This window comes from Erpetoichthys calabaricus, chromosome 8, assembly GCF_900747795.2.
Source record: "Erpetoichthys calabaricus chromosome 8, fErpCal1.3, whole genome shotgun sequence".
In the NCBI taxonomy this organism is placed as follows: domain Eukaryota; kingdom Metazoa; phylum Chordata; class Cladistia; order Polypteriformes; family Polypteridae; genus Erpetoichthys; species Erpetoichthys calabaricus.
This window is the reverse complement of record NC_041401.2, coordinates 71,272,937-71,289,134: the sequence shown is the minus strand read 5'-3', so window position 1 is coordinate 71,289,134 and position 16,198 is coordinate 71,272,937. Positions and strand designations below refer to the sequence as shown.

Here is a 16,198-nt window from a genome sequence, read left to right as displayed (position 1 = left end):
CATGAAGTGTATCACTTCTTGAATTAAATATATACAATGTTCTGAATATATCTTTTTTTTTTTACAAAAGATTGAGATTAGACTATTATATATTTCAAACAGTTTTTAAATGTGGAAGTAGTTTGTATGACCACTTGGTTCAGATTTACTTCCTACAGTTATGAACGTAATTGTAACTGTCAGCCATATACATAATTTTTACAGCACACCAAATAACACTGTTTTAAATAATCCCCATACAGAGAATATTATAAAAATAAAAAAGACATGCACCATCATTGGTGTTATTTATCTATAAAGATGTCCAATATACTGAAAATGAGGTAACATAAGAATATATATTAGATGTGGTAAGCAATAGTGTACAATTTTTCCCATCTGCACATTAATTCCAGGAGCTTACTCACATTTCTGAGTGGTTAACAAGTGATTAGTCAAACATTAGTAAAGCAGACTGCTTTTTACTTCTTATACATGCACTATTCACAAAGCACTTTGGGGCAGATTTTCTCACCCAGCTCTGCTTTTAGATGTAATGGTTTCATGAAAGTCACCTTAGTAGTTCACTGTAGTTTTATGCTAAAGCAGATCAACATTTTTTGGTGTTTTTAATCCTCCCATCTGCCTTAATTTATAGAAAAGAAAGATTGGTAGGAGCAGGACATTACTGTTTTCTGTCAAGAAGTAAAAAGGAAGCTTTGAAAAAATTTAAATTTGATTAATAACTGCATTTAACATGCTTTAATAATCACATGTAACTTTGTATGTGTTTGTTATGTAGATTCCAAGACTGCATCACTTTGTAAATGTAATGAATTATTATTATTATTATTATTACTCACAGTGATCCTATTTTTGTGAAGTGCTGTATTATCAAGTGTTGCATTTGTTTGAAAGCAGCCTCATCATCCTGCCATGTCTTTTAAAAAGATTTCCACACATCATAAACATTTCACGTTTTACAAATTGTCTTCCATATTGTATTTTTATTCAGAAAGCTTTGTTGCAGCAAGGTTTTTTTTAATTCAGTTTTGCAGATGTGTACGTGAAAATATTTTTGTCTTAGTATATTCATTACGATCTTATTTTATGCTATTACATGTAAAACTAGTTGTTGGCTATCTGCATTTACATTTCTTACACAGAACTCTTTTAAGTAATTATTAATTAAAGACATACTTCCTTAACAACAGATTGAAGTATTATTGGCAAACACTAACTTATTTGTAATCTTTAGTATTTTGTTTTTTAACACCTATTACACCTCTTTAAAAGTAGGGCTAGGTTAGAGTTGCTTTACAGCATACTCTTTCCCGTTGAAATATTCCACTGGTGAAAGGCTGCATGTGAAGATTCAGACAGAAATGTCAATTATCACATAAATTTAATATTGTGTGGAAGGTAGCCACAGTACCTCAGGATTGACAGATAAACATCATAAAACAGAGAAAAACAGGTGTGTCCCAATTATTGAATTATCAGGCCCCTTAGCTTCTCTGAGAAAGTCAAAGAGCTAGAATCAGGCCTCTGTTTGAATTTCAGATCCAGGAAAAGTAATTAAGACTTTGTGATGATTAATGAACAAGGGACTCACTTTTTTGCCTCACAGAAATATTACTGTGGTCAGAAAAAAATATATACTGTTTATATGTATTGTGTGGACTTGGACAGGGCTAATGCACATTGTAATCATTATAAATTCTAATTGGTTATTACAGAAACTTTTGTAATTGCATTTGCACCACTGAAACCTGTTATTCTGTTCACTTGTGCTAAAAGGTACTTGCATTCCTAAAGTTCAGTTCAAAAATGAAAATGAACCAGGTTTTTCAAGAAAAGTACCTTTTTTTTTTTTGCAGAATGAAGGTGGTTCCATGTGAAAGACAGCCAGGAAACTAAAGATTTCGTAAAAAGGATTTATTGCCCTAGGATGTTGGCCTAAGAGACAGAGTTTCAAAGAAAATATCTGAAACTGGCAAATTAATAGAAAATTAAAATGGGCATAAGAACACAGACATTGGATAAAAGATGACTGGAGTTTCAACAATAATGATACCCCATGGTATCTACTGCAGGACAGCAAGCTCAACAAGTCACAGGCAAAATGAAGCAATGCCCAGATAAGTTGTGTTTTTTTACCTAATTTTTTTTTAAAACATTTTGTTTTTCTTTGACTAAAACTACCATTAGTTGAAAGTAATTTAGGTTTACTCTCATTCCTCATCTTGTCTCTGAGTGCATTTTCCTCACTCCTTTACGGTTTGTCTCTGGAGGCTATCAGTAATACAGTATAAAGAGGTTTCCATTACATTGCATTTGATGAATGAATCATGATTAATCTGATCAGTTTAAAAAACTGAACAAGTTACAGTGACTGGGAAAAAATTTAAGATGACAAGTTTTACAAGTATTGTACTGCACTGTTTAGTACTGAAACTACAGTACATCCAAACTCACACCTATGGTCATGATATCTAGGTAGTGACAGAAATCATGAGGCTATAAATACAAAACCCAAAAAGGATGTTCTCACACAGAGATACTGGTCACACTGCTGATAACCTCAACAATATGAGTGGAAAAGACAGTGACACAGTGCTGCTTCTCCAAATTGACAGGATCCAGTAGATAAGGTTTCGTCATGTAGTGGGGATGCTGACCTTGAAGTCTAGCACTTGAGTGTTACTGGACACAATAAACATAAAAGAATTAGAAAACTTAGACACCACCTGATGGAATGTAATTCTCAGTTAGCCTGGATCAAGACAGAGAGAGCAACTTCAGTAACTATTATATACGTGGAATGTTGTTAAATCTATGATTGTATATGAAGGGGGCACACAAAAGAAGCAGCCCACTTTCACATCTTCCTGTTAAGTCTATGTGCATTTTTATCTGACCTTACAATTTTGCTCTTCCAGACTGCAACTTGTCTTAAAAATAACTTAAGCATAACACTTTCCTGCTTCGATTAGCAGTGCTAACTTAGAGCTTCAGAAGCTGTGTAGTTTACACATTCTCTTAATATTTTTCCAGTGAATTTGTCACATGGTACTATGACACTTTGCACAACTTAAAAGAGATAGAAAGGTAAGCTGATTGGCAACTATAAAGCAGACCCAGATGCATAATAATAATTCTTTACATTTATATTGCACTTTTCTCACTACTCAAAGCTCTCTCAATGACTATTGGGTTGTGTGTATATGTGCCATGTGAAGATGCTTGCACCTCATCCCGCCAGGATGGGCTTCAGTTCTCCACCTCCACAAAATATAACTGAGTAGGTCTAGTAAAGGAATGAAAAATTATCACTCTATTCAAACTAAAAAAAATATACAAAATCTTTTCTGTATTTCACAATAACAGGAAGAAGAAAATAAAGAGTTATTACCCTCAATTAAAAACCAAACTCTACCACATTTACAGAAACATTGGGGTTTAATTCTACCATTAAATCTGCGATTAAACAGAAGAGTACTTTTTGAAAGAGGGAAAAATATTTTAGTCCTGAAGGGTAAACCTAGCTTCAGGGTTCAGAGATTCATTCAGGATTAGGAAGGAACCAGACTAGAAGAGACACTGGATCCTCTTTAAATATAAATATCCCAGATCAAATGAAAGTATGTTTTGTTTTTCTCCCTGATTTTGAATATTGTTCTATGCCATTAACAGTCCACTAATAGTATATACTAGCTCACTACAATGCACACATACCCAAACTCACTTTAATACTCTCTTGACACAACAGGAACGCTATTCTTTAATGAATGCATGTGTTGGCTTTAATGAATGCATGCACAATGGACAAAAAAGCATATTGTACTTTATAAATTTACCAAAAGTAAGAGCTTGCATGTTTTAAATTAAGAACAAAATAATTCTCTGGTAACATATGTGATTCCGGTCCCAACACCAGCAAGTATGGCTCTACAGTGTCTAGCCATAGGCACTGGATACAAATTGGCAAGTAACTTTTTTTTTTGGTATATACACCCAAAATCCACTTCACTTACAAACAAGAGTTGTAACTAGTCTATGCCGACAGACAGGTACAGTGTTACTATAGATGATGTTTGTAAAACTGTACACATATTTTAAATTCTTTATTTGCCTCTTTAACTTATTTTAAGTTATATTAAGATAAATATATTTTTAAGAAATTTTAAGTTAAGAAAATATTGCAATTTTTTTCATTATAGAAGTTGAACTTCTACAACAGTGTCTTGCCAAAAAATGTGCAGATTAATAAGGGGGACACATCTACTGTGAGTCTTTATATTTCTTTAGCCAAAAAGCTCTCTAAAACACGAAAATATCTGCATATTATCTGGCCTAAAGTTTTACTAACTTCAATGGTAGTTACACTAAGAGCACTCATGCCAATTTATACTATATGAGTAAGAGCAAAATATTTCTTTTTTATAGTTTGCAAATGAGTTGCTTTTTTGCTTGCTGTGCAGTCCATTATTTTCTAATTGTCAAAGATAGATAGATAGATAGATAGATAGATAGATAGATAGATAGATAGATAGATAGATAGATAGATAGATAGATAGATAGATAGATAGATAGATAGATAGATAGATAGATAGATAGATAGATAGATACTTTATTAATCCCAATGGGAAATTCACATTCTCCAACAGCAGCATACTGATACAATAAATAATATTAAATTAAAGAATGATAATAATGCAGGTGAAAAACAGACAATAACTTTGTATAATGTTAAATGTTAACGTTTACCTCCCCGGGTGGAATTGAAGAGTCGCATAGTTTGGGGGAGGAACGATCTCCTCAATCTGTCAGTGGAGCAGGACATTGACAGCAGTCCGTCGCTGAAGCTGCTCTTCTGTCTGGAGATGACACTATTTAGTGGATGCAGTGGATTCTCCATAATTGATAGGAGCCTGCTGAGCGCCCTTCGCTCTGCCACAGAAGTTAAACTGTCCAGCTCCATTCCAACAATAGAGCCTGCCTTCCTCACCAGTTTGTCCAGGCGTGAGGCGTCTTTCCTCTTAATGCTGCCTCCCCAGCACACCACTGCGTAGAAGAGGGCGCTTGCCACAACTGTCTGATAGAACATCTGCAGCATCTTATTGCAGATGTTGAAGGACGCCAGCCTTCTAAGGAAGTATAGTCGGCTCTGTCCTTTCTTGCACAGCGCATCAGTATTGGCAGTCCAGTCTAATTTGTCATCCAGCTGCACTCCCAGGTATTTATAGGTCTGCACCATCTGCACACAGTCACCTTTGATGATCACGGGGTTTATGAGGGGTCTCGGCCTCCTAAAGTCCACCACCAGCTCCTTGGTTTTGCTGGTGTTCAGTTGTAGGTGGTTTGAGTCACACCATTTAACAAAGTCATTGATTAGGTCCCTATACTCATCCTCCAGCCCATTCCTGATGCAGCCCACGATAGCAGTGTCATCAGCGAACTTTTGCACATGGCAGCACTCCGAGTTGTATTGGAAGTCCAATGTATATAGGCTGAACAGGACCGGAGAAAGTACAGTCCCCTGTGGCGCTCCTGTGTTGCTGACCACAATGTCAGACGTGCAGTTCCCAAGACGCACATACTGAGGTCCGTCTTTAAGATAGTCCACGATCCATGCCACTAGGTATGAATCTAATCCCATCTCTGTCAGCTTGTCCATAAGGAGCAGAGGTTGGATTGTGTTGAAGGCGCTAGAGAAGTCTAGAAACATAATTCTTACAGCACCACTGCCTCTGTCCAAGTGAGAGAGGGATCGGTGTAACATATAGATGATAAAGTACTACAATCTTTACCTCATGCATTATAATAAAAACACATTTGTTTTAAGATCACTGGAAAAAATGATACCTTTTTGGAAGTCATGGAAGTATACAGAAACATCTCATTATTAAATTATTTTAATCATTAATTGTCTATACCTTACTATTATATTGATCAACAGCTGTCTACTCACAAACAGTTATGTTTTCACCATTTATTGTAAGCATGATAAATTACTCAAAACACTGATAGAAAAAATAATTATAATATTAAAAACACTGCCAGTGGTTGAACAAATGATTCTCCTTTTTATTAGTGGAAAGTGTATGTCAATACTTTGAAACAATTGGCTACCACTGAACCCATACCTACAGGCTCAATTTTGAAAAGACTACTATGCACTGCTATTTCCTTAAGTGATCTAATCTGTGTGCCAACATTTTCAAATTACAAAGGTAAACAAAGGAGTAATCTGGTGGTTCAGCATGGAGATACACTGATATTAGAGAATTATGTCAAGGTCGAGATTGTAGTTCTATTAGAATCTTTATAAACCAATTTAATGTTCCTTGTTGATATGAGGGTCACAATATTTAAGAAAGCAGCATGGAAAACACATTTCTTAATGCATTTTTCCCCCTGATACACAAGTCAAGGCAATTCAATGAAACACTTTTACTCATTTTCTTCTACAAATATTAACTACAGAGACTACTCAATGAAATACTAAAACTGATACTGGAATTATAGCAGCACTATACTAATGCACTATTAATCCACAATAATATATTTCAAGATAAACTGAGACAGTGAAGAAGAATATTCTTACAATTAGACTTTTAGACAATTAATTGACTTCAGATCTAGGCAGGGTACTTTCATTATCAATTGGTGTGAGACAACGACTAATTCAGTTCAAAACTGTACCCGATACAAGTGTCAATAACACACTCAACATTATAAGTGGCACATTTAAAAATCATGTCCTCCACTGATACGTTTTGACTATATCCTTTGTTTAAACCATATCAGACAGACCTTTGATTACAATAAATGTCCAGCTTTTACTAGCCCTGCTTGGATACCATTGCTTAGTGAACATTCTATCATGACAGGGTATACTACTCCTTAGGCATTGGCATCTCAATGTACTCAACTGGAAAAGCCCTAAATGGAAGAACACTATGTGCTGTGACCTATAATATAACAGAAAAATTAAGTCTAGAGCTACTTAGAAATTGGGGGAAGATAAAAATTAATCACCATAGAACAATTAAAACAATGTCATTACAGTATATAGAGGGCCTTTTCTCAGTACCATTTGCAGCTAGTACTCTTTAAAGTAATAATTACAGTTGCCATAGATCTTCTGGACATTTTAGCATTTCTGAATGACTATTATTTATTATAGTCTCTCCTTTGTTGTAGAAGGTGGTTTTGAATATGATAAATTGATGGAGCACTGAGTGTTTAACTATCCATCCATCCATTTTCCAACCCGCTGAATTGGAACACAGGGTCACGGAGGTCTGCTGGAGCCAATCCCAGCCAACACAGGGCACAAGGCAGGAACCAATCCCGGGCAGGGTGCCAACCCACCGCAGGTGTTTAACTATGAATGTTTTATTAAATATAGTATTTTTATTATACTGATATTTTGAAATCATTAAAACTTTAAACATAAAAAGAAACAAACGTTTTTATCTGATATACTGGAATTGTCATTACTAAATTGGCAAAGAAGTTGTGTTCAGATTCCAGTTTGCATTCACCAAAGTACAAGAATTAACTCTGCATTTAAAATATTTAGAACTAGACAAAGTTAAATACACATTTTTTGTTATATGCTTGCAAAGTCCATATCACATGCGCTTCAGAGCAGGTCATCCATCTGAAACTAAGCCTGTTTGGCCAGGACAGTATTTGGGTGGGAGACCATCTAGGACAAGCTTGGGAGGCTGCTGGAAGAGGTGTTGGTGAGACCAGCAGGGGATGCTTACCCTGTGGTCTGTATGTGGATCCTAATACCCCAGTGCAATGACGGGGACACTTTGCTGTAAATATGGCAAAACCGAGGTCCTGACTCTCTGTGGTCATTAAAGATCCCTGGTCATCTTGTGTAAAGAGTACGGTTTATCCTGATGTCCTGACTAAACTGCCCACAATGGCCTAGTCATTCTGGTCTCCTAATCATCCCCTGTCATTAACTGACTCTCTCTCACCACTTCACCACCTAATAGCTAGGGTGTGGTGAGCATCCTGGAGCAATAAAGGCTGCCCTTGCATCATCCAGGTGGGTGCTGCACACTGGTTGAAATGGTGACCCACTGTCGAAATGCTTTGAATAGCGAGGAAAGCACTATATAAATGTAATTATTATTATTATTAATTACAGGACAAATAATTTGATTCAAAATAGAAAGTGTTTTTTGTGCATAACTAGGGAGTGCTGGATGTTTTTTGCAATTTTATTTAATATTTGTACTGGTCTCCTAAACCTGAATGGAGGTGACAAAGAAAGGGTTCTATGTATTAATTTGCAAAAGCAAATTTCAAAATCAGGCTGCAGTACTGGAATGTGAAAATACAAGGAAGGAATGTGCGGCTGCAGGTGGGCAAAATAAGTGAGAGAGACAAACTGCCCTGTAACAATACTGGTGTGCAGTTTAAAGTAACTTGTGTAATAAGTTGTGAGAAATTACTAAGAGTTTAAGATGTAGTAATTAGCTTAAGCCAAAACAGAATGTGAGAGAAAGTGCTTGATAATGTCACAGGTATAGAGGTGTTCATGGGATCCCAATGAAAAAGACAGGTGGTCTTTCAGAGGAAATATGGAAAACGAGAACACAGCAAATCTCAACGACGGTGCTTCAGTAAATCTCACTCTGAGGGCATTAAATTTGGTTGCTAATAAAATAAAGGGCAAAGAATCAATCTTCTATGGAGAAGAATAGATACTGTACAGAGCATTAGCTTTAGAATGTTGAGAGAAAATACAGATTAAAAATTCAGGCAAACTTCCTCTTTTGGAAAACATTGTGGCAAGACAAATTAATAATATAGCTGCTAATCAAAACACACAGCTGTTGGAAAGTATTACCAAAACACCACTGTACACAATTCAGGTTGATGAATCAACACAAATGAATGGCAAGCTAATTCTGAAATTGTTATGTGTACCTTTCAAGTACCTTCTTAATGTGGATATGCAGTATGCACTATCACTAAAACATATAAAGCTAGGATGAAATGAGATAGCTATTAAAACAAATAAAACTGGCCTTAATGAGGCTGCTGTTAAAGGAGGGCTAATTTAAATTGTCACATAAAATAAAGTGCACCTGAATGAGAGTGTATACACCATATTGTTTACATTTGCATCTATTTGCTTGGCAGATGCTTTTATCTGAAGCAACTTACAAAAGAGGTAAACATAATCGAGTAACTTTAGGTTAGGGCCTTTTTGTTCAGCAAGTGTAATAGGACAGGTAACAAAAGATGATTACCACAACTGAAAAGATGTGATAACTAATCACATATAGTTTTACAATCATAGATTATAATTAATATGGCAATTAATGTTACAGAACAGGTTAACCAACGATATAAAGGTTCACAGAGCAAATGATTTTTCTATCAATTTGACAGATATTCACAGAACAGATGGGTCTTCATTTCTTGTTAAATACATTGAGAGTGTCAGACGTACAGATGGAAGTAGGTAGCCTGTTCCACCAAGTAGGAACTACACAGGAAAAGAGTTTGGATTGAGACTTGATACCACGCAGAGGTGGCAATACCAAATACTGTTCACTGGCAGACCTGAGTGGGCGAGAAGGAGCATAGCACCTCACCAGTGTCTCTATATATTCAGGTGCTGACCCACTGGCTATTTTGTAGGCCAGTCAGAGATTTGAACACTGTCACAAATTGCTTGACATCGTCCCATGGTTTACAAGTACAGTATATTCAATCATGTAACAAAAATTATCAACTATGTCAGAGCATGATGTCAAGGCTAAACTCACAGTTGTGAAAATATGGCTGCTAGTGCTGGGCAGTATACCGGTTTATACCGAAAACTGTTTTTTATTTTTTTTATGATACAGATTTTTCTTATACCGCAACACCGGTTTAAATTGCCTAAACGACGTTCGGAACGTGGCGCAGCGGGAAACTGTTCAAGTGGGGACCTTTTTCACTGCTACACTGCTAAACACAGATTTGTTGCACTAGGGCTCTTTTTCACTGCTACACCACCAAATAGGTAGCATTCAGAAACTGAAGCCAACGATAAAGTTGAACATGATGAACAGAAGAACTTTTGCCGAAAAAAAGGAGTCACGTCCGTCGCCTGGAGATACTTTAGTTTTAAAAGGTCAGATGTGTAAATACTGTTTCTATACTACTGGATAATACTGCAAGCCAAGTTGTACTTGTTTTATTTGTTTTCAATACAGTGTAATGTACCTGGGTACTGTGTAATAGTGTGACGACATGTTGACTTTATTCTCGACATTTCCACTTTAATCTTGACGCTTATGACGAGAATAAAGTCGACATGTTGACTTTATTCTCGACATTTCTACTTTATTCTTGCCGTTTATGTCAAGATTAAAGTCGACATGTTGACTTTATTCTCGTAATTTGTCATTAAAGTAGAACATCGTAAACTAAACTTCATCGTAAAATGAATATTTAATTTACTAGATTTTCTCAAACCCCGTCATAAGTTATATAGCACATTAAATGCTTTGTGTTAAGTGATTCTTAAACTGACTTCTTCTTGCACTAAGAGGAGGCGCCGGCAGCAATCGCCGCACAGAATACATTCACTTCATGATCTTCCTGCTCTCTGAACATTTAGAATGCTAAGATAAATACTTAATATAATTTTCATGGTGAAATGCATTAAAGCATGCATTAATCATATGGGGGCACGGCGGTGTGCCTGCCTTGCATTTGCATGTTTTTCTGGTGGGTTTACTCGACGTGCTTCAGTTTCCTTTCAAAGTCATGTAGGATGTGAAGTTTTGTTGTGCTATATTGACCCTGCTAGTGTATGTTTTGCTTGTATTCATCCTGTGATGTGCTGACGACTCGTTCAGAGATGGGCGCAACTCTGAATGGATGGCATAATTAAACATGTATAACAAAGATATTTTTTAAGTTCTGAACACTCTGTGGGCTAAGTTTATAACTAGTTTTAATTTCACACAGACGTTTATCGTGTGGTGATTGGTTATGTGGTGAAAGAAAAAGGAAGGATAGGAACTGGGGTTTTGGTATGTCAGATAGAGACAGCATGCATGCAATAAAGATAGTCCGCTCAGAAGAACATGCATTGAATTCTGTGTTCGTGTCTCCGACCAGCAGATCACAAACCCAACATTTACACAATATTTAAGTTAAACCTGTGCGATAGCTATTCATACATCCAGTTTTTTGGAGCCTCGTCACACCTGCCATAAAGTTCTCTACACTGAACATACACCTGGGGACCCCTTACTGCGAGGGAGCAGCACTACTGCCTCACTACCGTGCATGTGTAATACCTGCTTTAATGCATTTCATCATGAAAATTATATCAAGTATTTATCTTAGCATTCTAAATTTTCATAAAGCAGGAATATCATGAAGTGAATGGATTCTGTATGGTGATCGCTGTCTTCTCTTAGTGCGGAGGAAGTCAGTTTAAGAAGCGTAGTGATTAACCACTGGGTCGGGGAACGTAACACAAAGCATTTAATGTGCTGCATTAATTTATGACGGGGTAAATTAAGTAATTGATTAAACATTGATTTTAGGAAGAAGTTTAGTTTACGACATTCTACTTTAATTATGAAGTAAACTATGAGAATAAAGTGGAAATGTCGACTTTAATCTCAACATAAACGGTGAGAATAAAGTGGAAATGTCGACTTTAATCTCGACATAAATGGCGAGAATAAAGTGGAAATGTTGACTTTGTTCTCGACATATAGTTTTTTTTTTCTTCCCAGTATAGCTTAGCTTGAAGCAAGGTCCATATTAATGCAGTTTGCCTAAATGATGGTTCAGTTGGTAAAGATGTCATCACCAAGTTGCACTTGTTTTATTTTATTTTAATTTGGTGTAATACCACTCCAACATGGCAAACTGGCGTTGTCTCTTATGTCCTCAGATCCAAGGATCATCAATAGGAGAATCTCTGACATCACTTCTGCTTTCAACCACCTCTCCTGCCAAGGACCTATGTAAGAACCTGCCTTGCCAGAAGTATTCAGTCTGAAAAAGACATCAATCTTCAACTGCATGTTGAAGCTGCTTTTAATTTTTTTATATTGTGCCTTGGCATTTCAACCTGCCATTAAATGGGGTTCACAACCCTGTGGCCCAGCACATTATGCTTGTCTTCTCTTTCACAATTGTTATATAAATAAAATGGCCTCAACATACACGTTACTATTTGTTTCTTATTAAGATATGTCAGCCTTAAATAAAAATACCATCTGCAGTGAAAAAAGCATCCAGATCAATTTTAGTTTGCTTTTTTGAATGCTTAAGAAAAAAACGCCCAGTGATTAAAAGGTCCCAAAAGAAAAAATGTGTGTGCATGAATGAAAAGCAAAATAAAGGGGGCCATGTTAATGCCAGATTTTAAGCTAGCATAAGGCCCAAGGGGATAATATTTCACCAGAACACATACAAGAAAGAAAACACAAAGAATATGTGTATTTCCTGCTATCTAAATTTAGGGTACTTTACACATGGTTTTGATAACAAAAAGGCTTTGCAAGAAGGCATTAAGTGTGTTAAGTCTAGCTATTTTCAAAATGTATTAGAGACAAAGGAAGATGGGAAATACAAATCTCATTTTGTTTAGTACGGTACAACTTCCCACCAATCAAAATATAAAATCTAACTGGCTTAGGGAAGAGCTGGATGTCAAGTGTATTCTACAACTACTAGGGGGCTCCGCCCCCTGCTCGCTTCGCTCGCCAACCTCTGGTGTTGGGAATGACAAAGAGCGTGATGTATGAATGAGATATAGAATAGTGTGACGGTGTAGATGATGCAAATAGAAAGCAAACAATAAAGTGTGTGGCACAGTGTAAAGGTTTATTTGAAAATTTCTTTGTACACGCCGTTTAAGTGTAAAAGGTAATTCCAGCTCAGAACTTGTAAGGTCATTTAAGATGGTTATTGTTGTGATCAGAGTCAAGTTTGTCAGAGCTTAGAAAGAGTTGTGTCTTTCCAGGAAGTAATGGAATGACTTGGGTATTTATGTTTTCCACATTAATATTTTTTGGACATAATATAGTGCGTTGTGTTAAAAGGGGCATTTGCTCTAATGAGATTGCTGTTCCAAATCTCTCTGTAACTAAGTCGTCGCAGATAAAGGCTTGAGGAATTGTAAAAATATGTGGCTGAAGTCCATCTGTATTCGTGAGTGTACCATCTCTCAGTTGTAATAAGCAATTGTTATGATCTGGTTCTGGACATCGTATCTTTTTTACTAACTGTATCTTTTGAAAGCAATGCCAATTGTCTGCGTATTTTAAGGTGCACTGAACAATAGCTGAGTGCATGGTATCTGGAAGAATAGCTAATCACTGTCTAAAATCTCCTCCTCATAAAAGTACCTTTCCTCCAAATCGAATATTATTATTCATAAACGTTTGTTCATGCCATTGAACATTCATCAATAAACATTTTTTCAAGACGGATGTCACGTGCAGTGCCACTGTTAATGTTCATAGTGGATTCCGATTTGTAGGATCTAATGTAGTTGATAAAGATTTCACTTTCAGGTACATCGTCAGTTATAAGCTTCTGTAGATATTCAGTATATGAATGTAAAGAAGGCAGTCTAATTTGACCCTTTTGACAACAACGTGTAAATGTATAACTTGTATTGCCAGTTGTTTCTTCAGGGAAGTGAACTGAATGACAATGATTGCAAATGACATTCATTAATCCGAATGAATTTTCCTGGTGTATGTTTTGCTTGTGCCGTTTGAGAGGCGCGTTGTTGCATGTGTAGTATTTGGGACGTGTTGTTTTGGAGCTGTAATCGATTTGCCTGTGCTGTGTGAGAAGCCCATTGTAGCCTTCCTTGCCGTTAACGTATGTCTGAGACGGGAGGTGTTTCGTTTTGAATCCGTGTCTGTTGCGATGCAGCACTTTGATTGATAGTTTGCGTCATGTGGATCTAGGATGTAGATTTGTGCATATTAAATGAAGTATTGTAGGATCTAATGCAGTTCATAAAGGTTTTACTTTTAGGTACATCGTTAGTTAGAAGCTTTAGTTGAGCTTTGCGTTTTTGGAGTCGAGTCATTTTTTCTTTTAGAAATATGGATAAGTAATAAGGAGTATTGCACTCACTGTTAATATGGAGCCTTTTCTGCGGTTGAACGGTTAATAGTGCCTTATTGTAATGAGATCCACCTATGCTGCATAGCCGTCTATTTTGTTGTTTCTTTCGTGTTCGTGTGTTTGTTCCTGTTATCCTTTCCTTTTCGTTTTGTACCCGTGACCGTGTATTCATGACTTGTTTCTTTCTCAGCATGCGAAATATGGATAAGTAATAAGGAGGATCGCAGTCACTGTTAATATGTTTCCTTTTCTGCAGTTGAACGGTTAATAGTGCTTTATTGTAAGGAGATACACCAATGCTGACACCTATGCTGTCTAGTGTGAAGGTGTTGATGTTCACTTTAGAATATGTGGCTTTGGGTGTCACTTCTTATGGATGTATGTGTGGGGGGGGGGGTTGAGGATTGTTGTCGCGCGAGCGTCTTCTTTCTTTTTGTGTTCCTGTGTCTTGTTGAATCCCCGTTTGTGTGTGTCCCGTCCCTTGCTTGTAGGGTCTGTGGGGTGGTTTTGTGTTCTTTTTTTTGTGTTCCATGGGCTTGTTGAATCCCCCTCTTGGTGTGTGTCCCATCCAGTGCCTGTAGGGGGGGGGTGCCTTGCTGTTGTGCGCGAGCCTCTTTTTTTTTTTTTTTTTGGGGTCTAGTTTCGTGTGCAATGTGTTTCGTGCTTTGCCTGCGTTTCCTCATTTCTAAATTTTTCCTGTGCTCACTCCTTTTTTCTGTGGTCTTGTCCGCCTCTCGCGCCCTCTTTTGTCCGCCTTTCTCGGCTCCTCAGCGGACTCTTTTTGCGCCTGCGCAGTACGTCTTTTTGCAGCTACGGCCCATTGCCGGATGTGCCTGCGTCCATCATCCGGTTTAGCATCACTCCTTTTTTCTGTGGTCTTGTCCGCCTCTCGCGCCCTCTTTTGTCCGCCTTTCTCGGCTCCTCAGCGGACTCTTTTTGCGCCTGCGCAGTACGTCTTTTTGCAGCTACGGCCCATTGCCGGATGTGCCTGCGTCCATCATCCGGTTTAGCATTCTCGGTTAGTAATATGGATGGTGCTTAACCCTTTTTCAATTACTGTACTCACTACTTGTTGTGATCACCACGGCAATCAGAAAATAATAATATAATATAATATAATATAATATAATATAATATAATATAATATAATATAATATAATATAATAATTTTGTTTAGTACGGTACATTTTTCTCCAGAGTGGATGAAAAGTAGTTAATAGATTTGCTCTTTCCTTTTCTTAAAATTCAGATTCTGCTGCTCCCTGGTGGAATGTCATAAAAACTTCCATAGAAATGTAATCTATAAAAATGTAGCCAATTTTATAGTTTTCTGGATGCTAATTGTTTATTCTCAATGTATACTTTTCTTGCTACAGATTCAGCTGACTCCTGGACTGAAATACCCTCAAATCTACTAACTCCACTCTGAGAAACATCCAGGATAAAACTGCTTGGACTGGTGTAATATTGTCATGTATAGCTGGTCATCAAATAAACATTAAGAAAGATAACATGAGTATAGTTAATTCTGTATACAGAACTATAAAAGGGCACAAAAATTGATACTTTTTTTTTTTTAATTTGCAAAAAAATCTAAAATCCTGCTTTGACTTTGTTGTTCTGAGTGTTGCTTGATGAGGGAAAAAATGAGTTGAAATGCTTTTTAAAAAATGTGAAAAAAGTGAAGGGGTTTGAATACTTTCTGAATGCACAGTAAACTAAATTCATGGGACCATAAAAAATATTTAATTTTAAAGGAAATTTTGTTATAATGAATATGGGCAAAGTAAGTATAGTATTGTAACTGGGGTTGCCACCTGTAGCAGCAGCAGTGCAAGGACAGTTCTGCTCTGCTGTGTCTGGTAAACAGTATAAAAAAAAAAGGGTAAAGTAATTGCTTGTTCTCTGCAGGTTCAAGCTTACCATGTAACATGCTTGTCGCACGATGCTTAGAACATTTAACACCAGGTTTTGACTTGCTCTTCTTAAAACTCTCCTGGGGCCTCTTGTATAAATGGTCCGTATGCACAAAAATGTTGTGTAAGCCCATTTCCATGCTCACTTCGAGATGTTTAAA

General features: G+C 36.8%; 1 protein-coding gene across 1 annotated transcript in view; it reads right to left on the bottom strand.

Annotated features, from left to right (window-relative positions):
- zswim7 (zinc finger, SWIM-type containing 7) overlaps positions 1-16,198 on the bottom strand; it is a 68,004-nt gene that overhangs the window by 34,429 nt on the left and 17,377 nt on the right. The gene's annotated exons all lie outside the window — the stretch shown is intronic.